At 36.9% G+C, this 21,256-nt stretch overlaps 1 protein-coding gene and 1 pseudogene across 1 annotated transcript in view; one reads left to right on the top strand and one right to left on the bottom strand.

The window, feature by feature from the left end:
* LOC139043190 (collagen alpha-2(I) chain-like) overlaps positions 1 to 21,256 on the top strand; it is a 49,676-nt gene that overhangs the window by 13,693 nt on the left and 14,727 nt on the right. The window lies entirely within an intron of this gene.
* Positions 840 to 21,256, bottom strand: part of LOC139043194 (centromere-associated protein E-like) — a 73,323-nt pseudogene continuing 52,906 nt past the window's right edge.

The raw sequence follows: 21,256 nt of genomic DNA, 5'->3' as shown, positions 1-21,256 counted from the left end.
CTCACGATACCCCCTGGTATCATGCACTTTATAGCCATAAATAACACCATCAAATTGGAAGTGTTCTGTTTGGCTGCAGGGGCAATTTTTTTTTAACATTGAGAAACCAATTCTTTTAAAATTTCTGAAAGCCCAATAGGTATCATTAACTGGATATTGAGCAAAATTACATTCAGGGGCACCATAAAACAAATAATTGGGTTGTTATCATGAGGTCCTAGAAACCTCTTGAAGGTACAACAATTACCAAAGCGTAAAACCAAAAGCACCTTCTGTATACACTGTAAGGAAAGCACACTCGACTGCAGCTCTGATCTGAGGTGACACAGTCAGAGGTCACAGTCTGCTCATTGCACCCAGGAGAAAAAGACATTCTGTTAATTATTTGCTTGAGTGTTAATTGGCAATGCTAAATTATGAGACTTTCTGCCTTTCTTAGAGACTGAAAGTATCTGCTGATTCTATTCTATATAAAATTGCTTTGCATTTATTTAAAAAAATTTTTTTCTTTTGAGGAAGATTAGCTAGCCCTGAGCTAACATCTGCCACCAATCCTCTTTTTGCTGAGGAGGACTGGCCCTGAGCTAACATCGGTGCCCATCTTCCTCTACTTTATATGTGGGATGCCTACCACAGCATGGCTTGACAGGTGATGTGTAGGTCCACACCTAGGATGGTGAACCCTGGGCCACCGAAGTGGAATGTGCAAACTTAACCACCGTGCCGCTGGGCTGGCCACTAAAATTGCCTTTTTAATGATGCTCCACTAAAACCAACAGTCCTATCAATAGAAGGCTGGTTAGAATGCATGAAGATTCAGAGTGCGACTTTTTGGGCAAAATTAGATATCATCATTAAACATTTATTAAACATTTACAGGAAGAATAAAAAGTGTGAGGAGTCAGAGGTGACATATTAATAAGTGGCAACATTATATTTCTAATTCAGTTTCCTTGACTCTCTGTTTAATGTTCTTTTCATTATGCTATACCACAAAGAACTTTAGGCATGCTATTGTATATGGTACTATACATAAATAAATCAATAAAAAGGGAATATGCTCTTGGGCACTAAGTACTACAATTTAAAAGGAAATAAAACCTTACACAAAAATACAATAGGAAGAACAAATGAAATTAAGAGAACCAACAGAAACCTTAGACAAACTGCTAAAAACACACACACGTTCTTAATATTCACTTTCAAACAAAAAAGGCCATTTTTAAGCTGTTCCTATATGATTGAACAAGAAGTATCCAAAGACATAGTATGTCAGTAATTGATCAGAATTGTGCTTGTTTTCAAAACCTTTGCATACATAATGAGAATTTAATAACTTTAAAATCTGTAGATGTTTGTATTTATTTTATAAAAAGCAATAACAATATCTTAATATATTTTAAATTTATACAGTTTAGAAAGGAAGTTTAAGCTACTAAAGTCATATTCAATTAAGACAAAGACATACTCCTTTTCAAACTCCTTGGCATTTCTCATCTTCTCTAGGTCTATTTTCACCAGCTTTGTTTTGAGCTCTTCAATTTCTTCTTTATAGGGCTTAGCTCCTAAAGCAACTTTGTCCTAAAGGTTTTAGAGAAAAGAGAAATAAAGTAATTTTAGAGCAGTTTCAAAGACTTGTTAACTACCTAATATAGTAGGAACATTTTAAAACAGCAAACTCCAAACATATGAAAAGGAGGAAAGGCACAAATTTTAACCCTAAAATGAGTAACAAATAGATATTTGATGTGAAGTACATGTGAAGCTATTGGAAGCTAATGTGTAATTAGAAAACCTATGACTTCTATTTCTTAAAACAAATATTTTTCCCAATTAAAAAACAATATACTTAAACAAAATGAAACAGAAAGGTTGAAACGAATGAAATGGGTAGATAAAGGTAAATCAGGAAAATAAGACAAGAGATGAACAGTAATATAAATATCAAAGTAGAACTGAATTCAAGGCACAAAATATTATATAACATTATTGGGGATATTCTGTACTCAAGGTTGGTTCAATCTAGCCATACATCTACTTCGACTCAGAAAAAAAATCAGTCATATATACATACAAACATATACAAAAATCTTTTTTAATAAATAGGTTTAACTTTTTAGAGCAATTTTAGGTTTATAGACAAATTGAGCAGAGTACATAGAGTCCCGGTAATACCCGTGTCCTCCCCTAGTTTCTCCTATTATTAGCATCTTAGTGTGGTATGATTGTTACAAATGATGAGCCAATATCGATACATTATTAACTGACGTTCACAGTTTACATTAGAGTCTATTGTTTGCATTGTATAGTCCATGGGTTTTGACAAATGTATGACACGTGTTCATCATCACTGTATCATGCAGAATAGTTTCACTGCCCTAAAAATCTCCTGTGCTCCACTTATCCATCCCTCCACCCTCCCCCAGAACCCTTAGTAATCATTGATCTTTTCCTGTTCGCCTAGTTTTGCCTCTTCCAGAATGTCATACAGTATGCAGTGTTTTTAGATGGGCTTTTTAAAATTAGCAATGTGCATTTAAGGTTCCTCCATGTCTTTTGTGGCTTGATGGCTCATTTCTTATTATTGCTGAATAAATCATTCATTTCTTTTATTGCTGTTACCACAGCCATACTATGGATTACTATTATATATTGAATACAAAAATAAACCCATCTAAATAGGGACCCAGAGAGCTCTTCATTCCTCTAGGCGTTACCCCCAGTGCCTATAAAAACATTTGCACACACACGTAGTTAGCAAAGACTAAAAAGATGCAAGCTTCCAAAGCTGAGATGCTCAGCTTAAGAGGGTTGCTGACTAGGTCAGATAAGCCCATTCTGGGAGGAGCCCAGTATTTGCTCAGTCATGGCACCAGTAAAATACCCTGGCTTTCTGGACCAGATGCTGATATCAGGGACTCCTTGAGCATATGACTGGCTGGAGTGGTGTCAGTTTTGTAAGAAACTGCCAAACTCTCTTCTAAAGTGGCTACTGTACCACTTGCATTCCCACCAGCAGTGAGCAAGAGCTCCTGGCCCCACTCCTTGCCAGCATTTAGTGTAGTCAGTGTTCCGGATTTTGGCCATTATATTTTGAGCTACAGTGGATGTACAGTGGTATCTCATTGTTTTTTAATTTGCAATTTTCTAATGACATATGATGTGGAGCATCTTTTCATATGCTTATTTGCCATGTGTGTATCTTCTCTGGTGAAGTGTCTGTTCAGATCCATTGCCTATTTTTAAATCAGGCTGTTTGCTTTCTAATTATTGAGTTTTAAGAGTTCTTTGTATATTTTGGATAACAGTTCTTGAAAGATATGTGTTTTGCAAAGATTTTCTTCCAGTCTGTGGCTTGTCTTTCATAGGGCAAACATTTTTAATTTAAATGAAGTCCAGTTTATCAATTTTTTTCCTTCATAGATTATGCTTTTGGTGTTGTATGTAAAAAAAGTCAATGCCAAACCCAAGGTCACCTCGATTTTCTCCTACGTTATCTTCTAGGCATTTTCTAGTTTTGTGTTTTAGATTTAGGTTACAATCAATTGAGTTAATTTTTGTGAAAGGTGTCCAGTTGTTCAGCACCGCTAGTTGATAAGACTACCCTTTTCCATTGAATTGCCTTTGCTCTTTTGTCAAAGATGAACTGACTATATTTGTGTGTATATATTTCTGGGCTCTCTATTTTGTTCCATTGATCTATTCGTATACATTTTGATTTAAAAGTTCAAAGAACTCTAAAAATATTTATTCATTTATGACACCTAAAAGAAAATTTCAATATATTCTAAAAATGGAGAAATTGCAGTAATTTTTTTGCCACAATATAATGAAATAAATTAGTCATATATAACAGTTTTAAAACAATTCTTGAGTAAAAGAAATTGAAATTGGAAATACTCTCTTAGAAATGAAAGACAGTGAGAATTCCTTATTTCAAACACACGACGTGTGCCCAAGCTGCACTCAGAAGCGCTGACAGCCTTAAACATCCTCTAGCCGCCTGAGGAGTCTGAGCGCCTGTGTTCTCAGTGAACAGCACCTGCTCATCCTATTTTAGATGGAGTCTGCTGAGAAACTTTCTTTGCTCTACCAGAAAAAGAATTCCTTTGAGATTCTGATTTGAATTACATTAACTTTAGAAATTAATTTGGGAAAAACTGATGGTTGTACAGTATTTAGGTTACAACCTAGGAAATGGCATATTTATTATTTTAAACCACATGCTCTCCTATATTTCCTTTTAGAGTTTTGTTGTTCTTTTCATATATGTTGCCTCATTTTTTGTTAAGGTTAGTCACTTGAGCATTTTATATTTTGTGCCAGTTATAAATAAGATCTTTTTTTCCCACTGTGCAGGATGTCCCTAAAGTACTAGCACACTTTGAATTTTTAACAAATTTACTGCTACTTGATATAAATAATTTGTAAAGATACAACAGAGGAAATGTATCAAGATTTAAACAAAACTGTTAATGAGTCATTTGTTCAAATTACTTTCTTCTATATTCACTTAATAAACCCTACATTATATTGGACAGCTATATCCAGGTGAATTAAAATAGTGGTGAATAGGTTAAAAGTTAATATCTTTGCATTTTACTATGCCAAATCTCGAGTTAAATATACTGTTGCATTTTATAGAATATTTATATAAAATACAGAAACAGATTCTTAAAAATTCAAACTGTATAAAGATTTTATGGATACCCTATACTTTGCTTTCTTTCCTCATGGATGCTGTACAATGGCATACTCTATTATATTATCTAAATGGTTACTTTTAGTATGCAGGAAAGATATTCCTCTCTCCATAGACACCTGTACCAATCTATACTGAGTGTGGAGAAATTTGTCGCTTACTCCCTCTTTCTTGAAACACTAGCTTCACTTATATGAAGAAACTGGAACCACTCTGTTGCCCAGACCCCCTTTTCTTTTTCACTCACTGGCTGCTCCATCTCAGTATCATTTGGTTACTCCACATCTCCTCTCCATTATGCTTATGCCCTCGTCCAGTCTCATGATTTTTATATGCTGATGATTCCCCAAACTTAAACCTCTCGCCTATATCTTGCTCAGACTCAGATATTCAATTGCCTAAGTCATATCTCAACTTGGGTGTCCCCAGTGGGCATTTCCAATTCAGCATGTCCAAAACTGAACTTTCCTGGTTTCAAACTTCCTCTTCTGGCAGTCTTTCCCATTTCCGTATGTAGCAACTCTATCTTCTTGGCTGCTCAGGCCAAAAACTTTGGAATCATCTCTGACTCCAAGAAATACGAGAGGTACGTGTTTGGCTTTCTCTTTGATAAATTGAATCTAAATATTTTGCAAAAAAAAGGAAATATGAGAGGAAGAGACATGTGCCACTTCTGGGCCAGAGCCTTTATGAGTACAGATTTTAAGACAATTTTTAGCTTCTCCATCTTGTCCCTTTTCTGTGAGCCTGAGCACGGACAGCTTACAACTGGGCTTTAACCATGCAGATGAAAACAGCACCAAGGAAGTGCTGGAGAAACAAGATGGGAGAAACGGGGGCCTCTGAATGACCATGTGGAAAGGAGCCACTTGCCAAGCTGGAACCCACACTTTTACGTGTGAAATAAGCTTCTGTTTTGTTTGAGCCATTGCATTTTGTGGTTCCCTTTGTTGTAGGAGCTGGCACGTCACTAACAAACACGCCTTCCTGGATTCTATTTTCAAAGGGCAGCCTTTAAAAATTTAAGTCAGACTATATCATTTTGCCAAAATCCTCTGATGACTTCCCATCTCATCCAGAATAAAACCCAAAGTGCTTACAAATAGCTTTCAAGATGCTTTATGATTTGGCTCTCTGCTACTTCTCACCTATTTCCCTTTCTATCCTTGCCCACGCTGCTCAGGAGACGCTGGCTTTCTTGCTGTTTCCTTGAATACATCTCAACTACTTCTGTGTTGCGGCCTTCGCATTTGCTACTTCTTTTGCCTAGAAGGCCCTTCCCTACCAGACAGCTCACACCATCACTTCGTCATCTTAATTGTGCGGCTCTCCTCAACTCCCCTTACAAAATCACACTCCTACTCACACCCACTCTCACCCTGCACCTATATACCTCTGTCTGGCTTAATATTTTTCCATTGCACTTCTCACCGTTTAACAAACATATATACTTGTTTATTTTCTGACTTCATGAAGCAGAATGTAAGCCTCTTCAAGGAGGCTTTATTTTTTTTCCATTGCAGTACACATGGCATCTAGAACAATGACCAACACATAGTAGGTATTCAACAAATACTTGTTGAATGAATAAAAATGTGATCATTTAGTTATTTGAAGTATTAAAAAATTACTCTCAAAGATTTTAAAGCTTTACAGTTGATTTTCTTGGTTTTTAGCTATACTAACAATTTCTAAAAACAAAATTAAGATTATTTTCTCTTGCCTCTCTGTTTCATGTCTCATTGAAAGAACCAGAATTTTTAGAACAATGTTAAATAATGAAAAGAGTAGGCATTCTTGGCTTGTTTCTAATTTTGGAATGAAGAGAAGAGACACTGGAGCAGGAACAGTGAACAAAATGCCTATTAGGATCCGACCCAAGTAGCAGAAGAGTGAGAAGTAGCTGTGGCTCAGACGAGGAAGGAAGGCTGTGATGAAGGAGGGTGCGACTTGTGTAACGGCATTCAAGCTCAAAAACATTTCAACTCTGCTCTTTCTAGAGAAAACAGGTTAGATTAAGCCCATAGGCTACCAGGTGGGACTCAATAACAGGGGATTAAGTAGAAAAAAATATAATTTTAAAATGTACTTATCTAACAGAGTATTAAATATTTAGATAAGAAGCATATTTTTTTGAAAAATAAAAAGAAAGTCTCAACAAGAAAAAAACCAACAACTCAATTAAAAAGTGGGCAAAAGATCTGAACAGAGATTTCTGCAAAGAAGATATATGGATGGCCAACAGGCTCATGAAAAGATGTTCAACATCATTAGCTATCAGGGAAATGCAAATCAAAACTACAAGGAGATATCACCTCACTCTGGTCAGAATGGCTATAATTAACAAGACAGGAAACAACAAGTGTTGGAGAGGATGTGGAGAGAAAGGAACCCTCAAACATTGCTGGTGGGAGTGCAAAGTGGTGAAGCCACTATGGAAAACAGTATGGAGACGCCTCAGAAAATTAAGAATAGATCTACCATATGATCCAGCAATCCCACTGCTGGGTATTTATCCAAAGAACTTGAAAACACAAAGGCATAAAAGATATATGCACCCCTATGTTCATCACATCATTATTCACAATAGCCAAGGCTTGTAAACAACCTAGGTGCCCATCAAGGGACGAATGGAAGATGTGGTATATATACACAATGGAATACTACTCAGCCATAAGAAATGATGAAATCTGGCCATTTGTGACAACCTGGATGGACCTTGAGGGTATTATGCTAAGTGAAATAAGTCAGAGGGAGAAAGTCAAATACCATATGATCTCACTCATAAGTAGAAGATAAAAATGACAAACAAACACAGAGCAAGAGAGACTGGATTGGTGGTTACCAGAAGGGAAGGGAGGAGGGGGAAGGGCAAAAGGGGTGATTAGACACACGTGTGGTGATGGATAATTGGTCTTTGTGGGGTGAACATGATGTAATCTACACAGAATTCGAAATATATTATGATGTACACCTGAAAGTTATATAATGTTATAATCCAATGTTACTGCAATAGTAAAAAATTTAAAAAAAAACATATTTATGAAAAAATGTTGCAATATACTACTAGAGATATACAAACATACATCCTCTACATTTTTGGCATTCAGAAATTAAAGTGAAAATAAAAAATTTCCTTACTTTGAAAAGTAAAAAAATTAAAAAAAATTAAAAAAATAAGATATATTTTAAACTGTCAAGAATATTTATGTTTTTTAAAAATAATTTTTACAGGAAGATGAAAACAATCATTATTTGGCATGAAAATAAACGTATGCATTTATTTATATTTATTATGCATAATTTATAAAATTATGCCTTTATTTATAAAATGAGTTTTAAGTTACCTGAAGTACTTGGATCATTTCTTTTGTTTTTTCAAGGCATTTATTTGATTCATTAACTTGTGATTGAAGTTTTGCTATTATATCATTAGTCATCTCAAGCTCTTTCTGCATCTTTATAATCTTGTCTTCCTTTTGCATGGCAGTTTCTTTAGCTTCACGTAGTGAAGTTTCCAGCTCTTGAATCTTCTATTAAAAAAAACACACATATATAAGGTGTGCCTTGAAGACAGAATCACAGTTTATATGAAACAAAGATCATATATAGGTATTAATCTTTCAGATTGCATCAACATAGGATAGATGGAGACTCCAAATGTCACTCAATTTATACATGTATTATTTTTTTCATTTAGAAGCTGATCATTTAGGACTAAAAGAGGCCCAGATTTTATATAAGGTTAGTACTTATTTTATTTACTAGTTAGCATGGTGCTAAGCATATTAAATAGGCACTTACATTTTAAATTAACACTACTTACAGAAAGTATATTTGTTAATTGACACTTTAGAGGAATACATGTAACATATCTTTCCCTTTATTTTTATTACCTAGTTTTTATGCTGAAAAATACAAGTATGTGGAAAAATCCAAAGGCATATAATTAAGATTAAGTTCCCCCATCTCAGAACCCCCACTGACTCTAAAGCGATGACTACTAAACTCTTTCAAGTGTATCCTTCTAGAAATTTTCTATATGTATCTACGCATGTGAATATACAGTTTACAAAAACAGTAAGTCACACACACAATAGTGTGTAAGAAGAAAGTTCACACAGAATAGCGTGAAAGAAGAAAGAGCCAAAGCAGGACTGCATTCGAACATGAAGAAGACAGATATGACTACAGAAGAACTATACAACTTTAATGTAGCCCATGAAGACACTGAAATTGTTAAAGGTTTTGTTTCCCTTGGTTCAGTCATCAGTTTAAATGGAGACCGCAGCCAAGAAATCAAGAGAAGACTGTGACTCAGAAGGGCAGCGATGGAAGAATCAGGAAAGATCATCAACAGTAAGGGAGTATCATTAGAGACCAAGGCCAAGATTATCGACACCCTCGCATTCCCAATTACTATGTGTGGGTGCGAAAGCTGGACAGTGAAGAAGGCTGACAGGAAAAAATGGACTCATTTGAGATATGGTGTTGGAGGAGAGCTCTACAGATACCCTGGACTGCCAGAAAAATGAACAAGTGGGTCCAAGAGCAAATTAAGCCTGACCTATCTCTGGAGGCAAAAATTGTAAAACTGAGACTATCCTACCTTGGGGACATGATGAAAAGTAAAAGGCAGCAGGAAAAGAGGAAGACGAAATACGAGATGGCGTAATTCCAGAAAGGAAGCCATAGGCGTGAGTCTACAGGAGCTGAGTAGGGCTCTTGAGGACAGGATATTGGACATCACTCATTCATAGAGTTGCCAGGAATCAGAGCTGACTCTACAGCACATAACAACAATAAATATATACTTCTGGTTTTTTGTGGGTTTTTATTGCTGAGGAAGATGAGCCCTGAGCTAACTTCCTCTTTTTTTGCTTGAGGAAGATTAGCCCTGAGCTAATATCTATGTCAATCTTCCTCCATTTTATATGTGGATTGCTGCCACATCATGGCTGCCAATGAGTGGTGTAGGTCCGTGCCTGGGATCTGAACCATGAACTGGGCCGCCGAAGTAGAGCATGCAAACTTAACCACTATGCCATGGGGCTGGCCTCCTGCTTTTTAAAAAATTAAAAATTTTATTTTCACTTGATAATATATTTTCCAGATCTTTTCATTATCAACACATAGATCTCTCGCATTTTTGTTTTCATGGGTAAATATATCCTATTTCATGGAGGTACTATAAACTAGTTAACCTGTCACCTACTAATGAACATTTAGGTTATTTCCAGTTTTTTATAAGTACAAAAATATCTTAATTTGTTCATAATATAAGACTGTTCACATATACACACATGCAGGTTTTCCTGGAAAACGTTTCTTTTTGGTCCACCTGGAATTTACTTTTGTTTAATGAATGAGGTAGGAGTCCAGACTTATTCTTCTAAGATGGCTAGTTGGTTGTTCTGATTCAAACATTAAGCAGACTATCTTTCCCCCCTGAGTTGACTGCTCCTACTGTCATGCACTGAATTCTCCTACTTGTTTGGGTGGACTGCCCAACTCTCTGCCTGCCCCACTGCTCTACCTCCACATCACTGACCTGCTCTGTGCTACTCTGATTTGGCCTAATTATCAAACTAATAACATACGATTTATTATCTGATGGGGTATTTCCTGGGGTCATTGAAAATGGGATTTCCTTGTGCTTGTTTATCTTATTGCTTTGGAAGATGGGTTTCATATTTCCACTATTTTTACCTCTGCAGCTGACTGAGGTCTGTAGTGATCAGCAAATCAATAAACTCTATATTAGTGATCTTCTAGTTTCCACTAGTAATAATTATTAAACTGGCAGTTGATGTTTTATTATAAATATTTATTTTGGTAAAAATGCTAAGTTGTAATTCACTCGGGTTCCCCACTAAGACGTGTGTGCTAACAAAATAAAACAGCGTGTTTGCTGTACAGATTCCCAAGTAAGGGCAGTTAATACAGTTATTGGATTATTCAAATAATGTACTGATTCTTGGGCACAGGTTAATCTGTATAAGAAATTTATTATACTTTTAGCCTCTTCCATTTTTGTTTTGATCACATTAACCAATATTAAAGACACTGATGATAATTAGAGAAAAGCTAAATTGCTCTTTCTCTCTAAACTAGTTTGGTACTATAGACATAGATTATAATTTAATAGAAAGTCACATGATTTAGAAAACTTATAATGTATGGTAATAACACCTTAAGTGGTATACATACCTATTAATCAAATTAAGGCATGAGTTACTTCTATTTTATAATTCAAAGGTAAGATCTTATGTAACATGTAGCTTTATAATTAGTTGAGTGAGCGCCCCAATAGAACTATATTTAAAAAACAAGTCCATCATGCATGTTCCCTAATACCTTCAATACTGTGATTTTGCTCTGAAATGTTACATATGATACATCTTTAACTCTACAATGAAGCTGCAAATTGAAAAACATCTTATAAGAAATCTCATACCTCTGTGGTTAGTTGTGTAGCTCTTGATGTGACATGAAGATTCTTATCGCCTTGTGTAGTAGGATTAACAAGGGCACCAGATGTTTGAGAGATCTTCAAAGTTTGATAGTTTTTCAACAGTTTTTCATTTTTCTCTTTCACTGATTTCAGGTCATGTTCCCATTCTTTGGTGATGGTCACATTTCTTTCCTCAAACTCTGTTGATTCATTTATTATAGCCTATTGAGTAGTAAAGACAACACTATAGCTTCTAAAATGAATTACGTATTAAAAAAACCACTATGGAAAATACTAGAGTTCTAGGACAAGGCATATGTTGAAATTCATTATTCAGAACATTCTAGAATAGTACTTTAAAAGAATGTGAACATTCTTTGTGGCTTGCACCAGTTCCTGACATTTCAGAAGACGCTGGATATTGATTATGAGAATAAAAGAAGAATAAGGACTAGAGAGGATTCATGTTGATTTGCAAGATGATAATCTCATTCTATTAGATCAGCACTGACATATGAAGAGGAATCTGAAGAACTGGTCAGGTTAAAATCATTATGTATGTTATGACATATATAATGTCATATATAAACATTAACTGACATCTAATAGCAGAGCATACCCAGTAAACTTAATAACAATCTATTTTCCTCTTTCATTTCAAACCTCAGTGTTTATAAGGAAAAAAATTTACTGACTTTTCGTAATCTGAAAATCTTCTATTTCCGTGCAGGGAGTAACAGCCAATCCATACCCTCGTTACATCAAAGGCTGACTCACTCTGAAATTGCTTCTATCATCTTTTTACTTCCTATTCTTATGGGATGTACTTTTTGCTCTCATCATGAATGCCTTCTTGGCCTTACCTGTATCTTTCTTTGTGGCTTTATGGTAGTTCTGTGAGATGCGGATCCTAAATTAGTTGTGTTCTTGCTGGCACCCTGGACTCTCCTTGGTTCTGGACTACTGACCCCACACCACACCAAGTTATCAATTGCTATGCTCAGATGGTGGAAGAAGCCACATATCCATGCTGATCCACAGAGCAGAAATCTCTACTTTCTAACCACAAGTGAGCCCTCAATATTATGAGAAAAACACTGAATTATATGGAAATTATCTTATCCCAAACACTGGTTTTATGCTTTTCTTCATTGATTGTGGACCATTTTTTTTTATTTTAAAAGCTCATTTACTGTTTTGCTAGCTTGGGGTATTCGACAAATGGGATTCACTATCCACAGGAAAACCTTTTTTAAAAATGTTATCTACATTTCAATGTGATTTAAGTATAGTTTCCAGATGAAATTAAAGTGTCAGGAAAGAACTACCCAAACAAATGAAATATAAAACCAATCTTAGGAGCTATAATATTAATCTAGCTCCCTTTGCTCCAACTGCCTATATAACAAGCAACTTTCTGATTAATGACAATTTTACCAGGTGTATGAGGTAGAGATTACTTCAGAAAGCCGAATGAATCTTCTCATCAGTGGAAAGTAAAACAAATTAATAAAACTGATCTCAAGCAATCTTGGTTCATATGAATCTGTCCACAAGGGCTGGTCACCTTGGGAACAATGATACAAACCACATGTTTGAACCTCACAGTTGAAGGATCAGCACGTATGATAGCAACAGCACCGAGGTGAGAAGCACAAGGCCTCACTAATTAGTGGACTAGAGCTGTCTTTGGCTTGACCACAGGTGCTGCCCACAGCCCTGAAACAGGCTAGCATCTCACCTTGTTTGAGGATACTTGGGGGAAAAGGCTCAGGTCCTACGGAAGCGAGAAAGGACAGAGGAAAATGGCAAGATTTGAGGTTTCACCAGTGGAAATGGATTGTTATACTGCAACATTTTATTATCTTCTTTACAAGTTGATATATTTAATTACCTTAAGGAAGCAAAATGTGTTAGAGGAAGAACACATTTACAGTCACTCTTTTTCAAATAAAAAAATAAAGAAGCATATACAAATAAATGAAAGAAAATATACTTAAAATTAAGTTGCTCTAAGTCTTTTTAAGAATGAGGCAGAAAAATTAAAGCAAACAAAAAAAAAGAATGAGCACCAAAAAAGTACTACTTACAATTATCTTTTTATTATAAAAGATATTCACTTCACAAATCCTATCATTTTCTTTCTGGATGCCATTTTTAAGCTTTCCTATATCAAAATGAGTATTCAACCACTCTTCCAAAAACTGGGTCATTTCTTTCCTATTACTCAGTACTTGTTGAAATTCCATCTTTACGCTGTGGAAGTCACATTCCGAAAAATCTTTGAGAATTTCCTGTGTGAAAAATAAGCATTGAATCTCCTGAATCTTAGGAAAGTTTTTATCTAAATATCAGACAAATATCATAAAAAGGGGAAAATAACCTTACTGAACTTTCACTTCTAATATTTTGAAGTAAACATAATTCTAATTTATCCTCATTATATTAGAAATATAATTCTAATTTAAATAATAAAATTTTGGCAGTATAGGCTATGTAACAGAGGCACATCTACAAATTCTGCCTTTTGGCATTTTTAAAACCTGTTCGAAACTATGAATCTGTGACAGTGTCTGAAGTGCTTCTGGATGCAGCTTTTCTGTGCATACAGCAGGCCTTGCATGCATACTGGGAACTGCAGGGGCCTCACACTGCTGGGTGAGAGCAGGACACTCCATGTGGGGTTGCTACAATACAAATGTCTGTGACTCCCAGTCACAGATCTAGGAAGTTTTAGAAGGCATTTGGAAACTTATTCTGGCCTTCCAAGAAATCCTACTTGCTGATATTAAGTCTACTTTTCTATATCTGTGTAGTTCTGAAAGGAGGCTAGTCTATGACTTGGCACTCTTTACATCTGGCCAGCTGTCATCCTGCAACCTATTTTTTTCTCCCCAAAGCCCCAGTAGTACATAGTTGTATATCCTAGTTCTAGGTCCTTCTGGTTCTTCTCTGTGGGACACTGCCACAGCATGGCCTGACGAGCAGTGCCAGGTCCACGCCTAGGATCTGAATCAGTGAACCCCAGGCTGCCAAAGCAGAGCACAGGAACCCACTTGCTACGCCACCAGGCTGGCCCCTCTGCAAGCTGTTTTTAATTTCATAAATGAAAATGACTCTAAGCACATGAAGAGGTACCTTTCTATTTGATAAAAAGACTTAAAATCTAATTAAATCCATTTTAAATAAATCATACCTCAATATGTAGATCCATTTTCTGGCTCAACTGGAGGTCCCCTAATTCTCTGGATGGTACATCATCATCTTGTTGAAGATGCTGCATTTTACTTAGCAGTTCATTTTGCTTTTCCACTTCATCAATAAAAACCATTTCAAGTTTACTGATGGATTCATGTTGTTCTTCCTTTATCTTTGTAACATGGCTTAACACATACTTGCAGGAAAACATGAAACAAATTGGGAAATGAAACTTTTATCACGTTTAGAGGAAGTTCTAAACTCTCAAGACTAAGAGGTGGGGCGGCTTGTCTTGTTTGTCTCTATCCTCTGAGGAGTGAGGAAGAAGGGAAGAACCTCTCTCTATTCCCAAGTTTCTACTCTCAGCGTCTTCGGAGAGTGACTTCCAGACCTCTAGTTTCTTATTTCTGACTTCCTTCTGGAGCTACCTCAGGGATGTCCTACAGTTACCTCAGATTCAATATGTTTACAATGTAACATGATGCCTTTCCCTATAAACCCACCTTTTTCTATTGCCTCCTTTTGGTTAATTATATCACGCAGTTTTCCCAGTGAGATTCATTTCAACATCCTCTCCTGCCTATGTCAGCTGGGTGGCCAACGTGAGTGTGCCCTGCCTCAGGACTTACCTGTCAAGTGTGGCTTAAAGGGGACAAGAATTCGAATGCCCTGGTTCTATGGACCTCATGAATAAGTTCTGGATATCTGATTGTTAGGCTTTTGAAGACTATTAGAGCCTGAGGGGCAATCTACCTAGGTAGGGAAGATACCGCTTCCTACTTCCTCAACTTCCACCATTCCTTAACAATTTACAATCTGGCCTCTTTCCTAACCACTCAACTAAAACTGCTCTGACAAAGGTCACCAGTAATCTCTATTGTCAACAATTGAGGGGATCTCTTCATTCATGTTCTGGCTGTCTGAAGCATCTGCCACTCTTGACCACTTCATCTTTGACACACTCTCCTCCACTGACTTGACCAATGGCACTTTTGCTCAGTTCTCTCTTATCTCTCTGACTTTTCCAACCTCAAACTCATGTGTTGCTCTCTTTTCTGCTACTGCCTCTTGAGAACTGATCTTTTCCAGAGTTCTCTTTTATCTTCACTCTATTATGCTTCTGGGTGGCCTCATTCACACCTGTTGTACTATCTATCACCAAATGCTGATGGATCCCACATCTTTATCTGTGGTCCTGATTTTTCTCCTGACAAACCTCAGATTCACAACTAAAAGCCTACTTGGTTTCTCTTCCTGGATGTTCCATTATAGGTATTTCTATCTCAAAACATCTCAAATTAAACACCAGATCTCTCCTCCTGCCTCACCTGCCTTCTCCCTTTCGTTTTTTCTTTCTATCAGTTAATGGCACCACTATCCACAAACCCGGCTAAGCCCAAATCCTGGGGCTCAGTCTGAACTTCCCTCCCCTCCCTCCACTGTCAAGCACATGGACCTACTATTGTAAACTGCCAAATATTTCTTTAACTTCTTTCATCCTTTCCATCCCTATGAATCCTTCCCCCATAGTACTGTCACCCATCACATCTCATCAGGACAATTGTAACTGCCTCTTGTCTCTTCTCTCTGCCACCAGGCTTATCATCCCCTGCAGACTCATTTCTTCTTTGTCTGTAGTGAAGTCTCTACAATGGCAACCCGATCACATTACTGCCACCACTTAAAATAACTGTCCAGTGACCCCTCCTCATCTCTAAAATGAATTCTAAGCTTTACTGCTTGAGCCCAGCTTCCAGTCCAGTCTTGTCTTCAACTTGTTCTCCAGGACATTGTCCACTACTGCACTTCTCACCTGTTCAAATGTCTGCCTCACCCACTGGACTAGGAGACATTTAGCGGTTGCTCATCTCTGTCTCCCCAGCACCCTGACACATTGTTAAGGCCAAAGGCAGAGCTCAGGTTTTGTTGAATGAGCAGGTCCTAGATGCACTGAGGATCCTGCACATGCTATTCTCAGACCCATGCCATCTTTAATTCAGTAGCAAATGTACTAATTAGCAAATACACCAACTCCCAAAGCAGGACTTAAATATACTGGTTTGTAACTGAAATTAATGGCAATATTTACAAAGATATTACTAAAACAGGTGGTACCTTGAGTTTCTTCATGACTCTGTGGAACTCCATGGAACATCTCTGGTTGACAGTGAGAAGTTTCTGAATCTGTCTGGTTTGTGGATGTGGAAGTGAGAGGTTTGCTTTTACTCTAATTGAAAGCTCTCTTTGGGTTTCAATTTCCCTCTCCAAGTCAAGGCAGAGTCCATTTAAGCACTCATAATGACTATCCATCTCTGTGTATCTCTTCAGAAGCTCCTAAAGGCAGTGAGAATTCATTCAATTTAATAATTCATTCTACTTTAACAATAAGTAGTCCTAGCTCTGGAATTGTAACAAAATTTATGCTTTAACACTTTCTATAGGGCAGAAATAAATTGAGACTTTTGTGTATAAAAAACAAAGAGAAAATGTTATTGTTGATTTTGGATTATAGAAATAATTATAATCATTGTGGAAATTTAAGAAGTTTAAACTGTAGGGGAGGAAGATATTTCCTCTACACGCTCTAGGTCCTTCTGGCTGGACAGCGAATTAAATTCACATGAGACAGAATAACAGGAGAAAATTAAACAAAGCTTTATAACATGTATACATGGGGGAGACCCAGGAAAACTGAGCAACTCACCAAAATGGCGGAAGCTCTCACCTTAAATATCATCTTCAGCTAAAGACAAAGGAGGATGTTGTGGGTAGGGGGAGTCAGTATGGGAGGTTACCAGACAAGTACAGTAAACAAGAGTAAGGTTATTATGCAGATTTAAGTCCTTGCCTTCCTCATTGATAAGAGTTTCTAGAGGTAAGGTCATCCCCCTTCTTCCTGGTACAGAGAGGGAGACATCTTTACAGATGGAGATTTCCCTTACAAATGGAAATGTCTCTTACAAAGGGTAACTTCTACTTTTCAGAGTTTCTCTCATGTCTGCAGTTTTTGAAAGTAACCAGCCCAAAATAATCTTCATGCCAAAGAGATATATCTTGGGGTGGCCAATTCTAATCCTCTATAAAACAGCTATAACAAAGAAAACCAGAAACAACCATTGTTATCATTTTGATACATTTTCTTTTAGTCTTCTAAACATCCATGATTTGAATGAACATTTACAAAGTTGGAAGAGAAATTTGCATGAATTCAATCTAGTATGTATTGTAGCTCAAGGCTGAATGCTAGCTTCTGTTGACAATAGGTGGTGTGAGTGAGCAGATAAAACTGATGAGGATCAAGGATGCCTCAGGGAGAAAAGCCCAAGGCTTCCTGGCCTACATACCAATCTATATCATCCTCACAGAAGCATGGGACATCCTGACCTCATTCAATCAGATTCTTACCCAAAGTTATAAGACCACCTGATAACCAGACTCCACCTGCACTGATACTTTTTTACCTAATTTTTCCTTTGTCTTGTAAAGAAGCAACTCACATACTTATGCCTTATAAATTTAGCCCTACCCTCAACCCATGTTTGCAGCTCTTCACTGCCCATAGGTCCTGTCCCCATGCTACTCCATGCTACTTCCTGAATAAAAGAGCACTACTGCCAGACCTTGAGAGTCCAAGAAATGTTTCTTTCGACTCCTCAGCTCACTGAGCCAGCATCAAAACGAGTGACAACAAATCACATGACCTACGTTCTATTATCTGCCTAGAATCTGAGATTTCTCACCTTTTATCAGAGTTAGAGTTCAGGTTCTAGCCCTGTCACTTCCTGACTGGGGAAATCCTTGAGCCATTCTCCCAACTACAAAATGAAGACTACAATAATTTCCACAAAGTTTTCTAGGGAATTAAGTAAAATGTTAGATAATATCTATATATAACCTATAAAATACATATAGACACTATAAATTAAAGGAAATAAAATTATATTTGTAGAAATGCTTCTATACCCAAGTTTTAAACTTAGACTTGGTTTCAAATCCTAATTTTACCAATTTACCAGCTGTGTGACCTTGGGCAATGACTAAACTTCCTCCTGGGCCTCAATTTCTTTGTTTATAAATGGAACAATAAACTCTGTCTCATGAGGTAAAGCACCCAGTCTAGTGCCTTATGTATGGCAGACACCCATTAGGCCTAGGCCCAGCAGCTCAACTTTCTAGAGACCAGACAGGTGACAAGCTGGTCAGGGCACAGGTGGAAGAACACTTTACATTCAATCGGGTATTAACATATTTAGTTCAGGGTGCTAAACAATAGAGTAAGGGGCTTCTGACAATAATGAGCTCTCCTTTTAATAATTTAAGGAAAACCTAGATAGATGTTCATTAATCTGGGATGTTGGAGAGGGGATTCTTGCCTTTGGTCTTAGGAGGAATCACCTTATGGTTGGAGCAGCACTGTCTAGTCATTCATTTGTACTTTTAATAACTACATATTGAAGGCTGACTTCTGTCAGGACTGTGCTAAGTGATGCAGCCATAAACACACAGAAGTCTTTAGGGATCTTGTGTTCTAATAGGGGTGACAGTAAATCCTGTTGGCTTTACCCTCACTACATGTTCAGAATCCACACACTTCTCACTGCTTCCACTACTACCTCTCTGGGCCAAGCCATCACCATCTTCGCATGATTACTGAAATTAGTCTTTCAAATAGTCTTCCTGCTATCACTTAATTTTCAACACAACAATCAGAGCTATCCCTTTAAAATGTAAGTCAGACCATGTCTCTCTCGTGGTCAAAACTCTCCAGTGGATCCACATCTCGTTCAGAGTAAAACCCAAAGTCTTTTAAAAGCCCCACAGCCTGCTTCCTCCTGTTAACTCTGACCTCGTTTCTCATTAGCTTTCCCCCTTGTTGATGTTGCTGGAGCCCACTAGGCAGCTTCTGCTTCAGGAGCTCTGTCCTTGCTGTTCTCCCTGCCTGTTCTGCTCTCCACCAGATACCTGTATGTCTCAACCATTGACTCCTTTCAGGTATATGCTGAAATACCACCTTTCCAGTGAAGCCTCAAAGTCATAAACCCTACTGTTTTTTTTCAAAGATTGGCACCTGAGCTAACATCTGTTGCCAATCTTTTTTCTTCTTCTCCCCAAAGCCTCCCCAGTACATAATTGTATATTCTAGTTGTGAGTGCCTCTGGTTGTGCTATGTGGGATGCTGTCTCAGCGTGGCCTGACAAGCGGTGCCATGTCTGTGCCCAGGATCTGAACTGGGGAAACCCTGGGCTGCCGAAGCGGGAGCACAAACTTAACCACTTGGCCCCAGGGCCGGCCCCAAACCCCACTGTTTTGTTTGTGTATGTATGCATATATGCACACACATATCTGTACTAGATTATGAAGTTTAGAAGAATACTGAGCATTATCTATTCATTCCATAGAGGTGCCTGTGACTCCACAGGCCTTTGGAAGGGCCCCAATATTTATTTGTAATTTGAACAGGGGCACTTACTTTTATCCTAAAGCACTTTTCTCTCAGGCTTTCTGTAAGGTGCTGTTTTCCATCACATAGCAACATTTTTTCATATTTTAATACCTCTTTGATGTTCTGTTGGTCCTGCTTGGATGGAAAGAAATAAACAAGGCTTCAGCTATAACTCCATTCATATATAATGTCTAATCATTTACTTTTTCAATTACACATTGTACATTATTTCAATAATGGAATGAAATATTATACTTGTAACACAAAAAAATGTAAAAAATGGTCAGAAAATGAATAATAGTATCATGAAGTCTTTTAGTGAGTAACCTCAACTCATTGGGGAAAAAAGTGGGAGAACCACATATTTTTTGGAGACAGAATCTGTTCCTGTAACCTTCATAGCTGCAAATTAGGTTTTAGATTTATCTCTGGTTCCTACTCTTCCAGATCTCTGCATTAGAATAATTATTGCCAACTAAACATGCTAGCACGACTGTCTGTACTGTCCATGGTGCTCCAAGCTCCATTCATATATTCTTCCAAGCACCTTGGACCAGAAAATTCATACCCTGCCTACATTTTGTATTTCTGACTACAAGTACAAAACAAAACATTTTCTCCCATTTGTTTATCTTATTTACTGCAGTACCCAGAAGACTAATTGTTCAATGATTATTGGTTGAATGAATTAAATCTCTTTATAAATTTAGTTAGGGTCCACATAAATATGATTCCCAAGTGTCTGATGTTTCTATTGAGATTGCAAATGATACTGTTTTCCACTTTATTCTTTCTTCACTATTGAAATATGAGAATGAAAAAGATTTTTATAGATTTCATAAACTTTCTTATTGATCTGAAGTTTACATTACTTTTTAGAGGATTCAGTTCAATTTCTTTTTTTGTATTCATCTTGCCTTCTTCCCTTCTAATGTCACTAACAAGAGCCCACGTCTAACCCTATCAGGTAGAGATAGAGAGATGGGCTATTTAATCTTTTGTAAATCGAATCCTTCAACTATTTCTCCATTGAGAATAATGCTATTTCTTGGTTTAAAAACTCTTTTAAAATTTCATTAAAGAAAATAGTCTGCTTATTGAACAAATTTTTTCTTAAAAATAAAGAATTAAAATGGTATTTTCTGAAATAGATTTTAGCTTCTTTTAAAACTGTACTTGCCTGTTTGTGTGAAAAGTTATAGTAATAGTTTTCCCATTATCCTCCGTTTGTAGAAATTTCCCGGAAAAAAAAAGTAAAAACATTGCTACCCTTTTCAAAAAAGCTTGTTTCTTATAAATAGTTACTAGATAGGGGTAGATTCTGAACTCGCTCTAGCTATCATTTCTCTTAAGGTTTCTCTGAATTGGTCTCTTTCCATTTTTGAGAGACTTTTATGCTCCTTAGCTCATCTCTCTCCTTAGCTACAATTCTTATTTCTTCAAGGCTTTCATAAAGTTT

Source organism: Equus asinus, unplaced genomic scaffold (genome assembly GCF_041296235.1).
Source record: "Equus asinus isolate D_3611 breed Donkey unplaced genomic scaffold, EquAss-T2T_v2 contig_193, whole genome shotgun sequence".
Taxonomy (NCBI): Eukaryota; Metazoa; Chordata; class Mammalia; order Perissodactyla; family Equidae; genus Equus; species Equus asinus.
The sequence above is the reverse complement of the archived record's forward strand: the minus strand, read 5'-3'. Positions and strand labels throughout refer to the sequence as shown.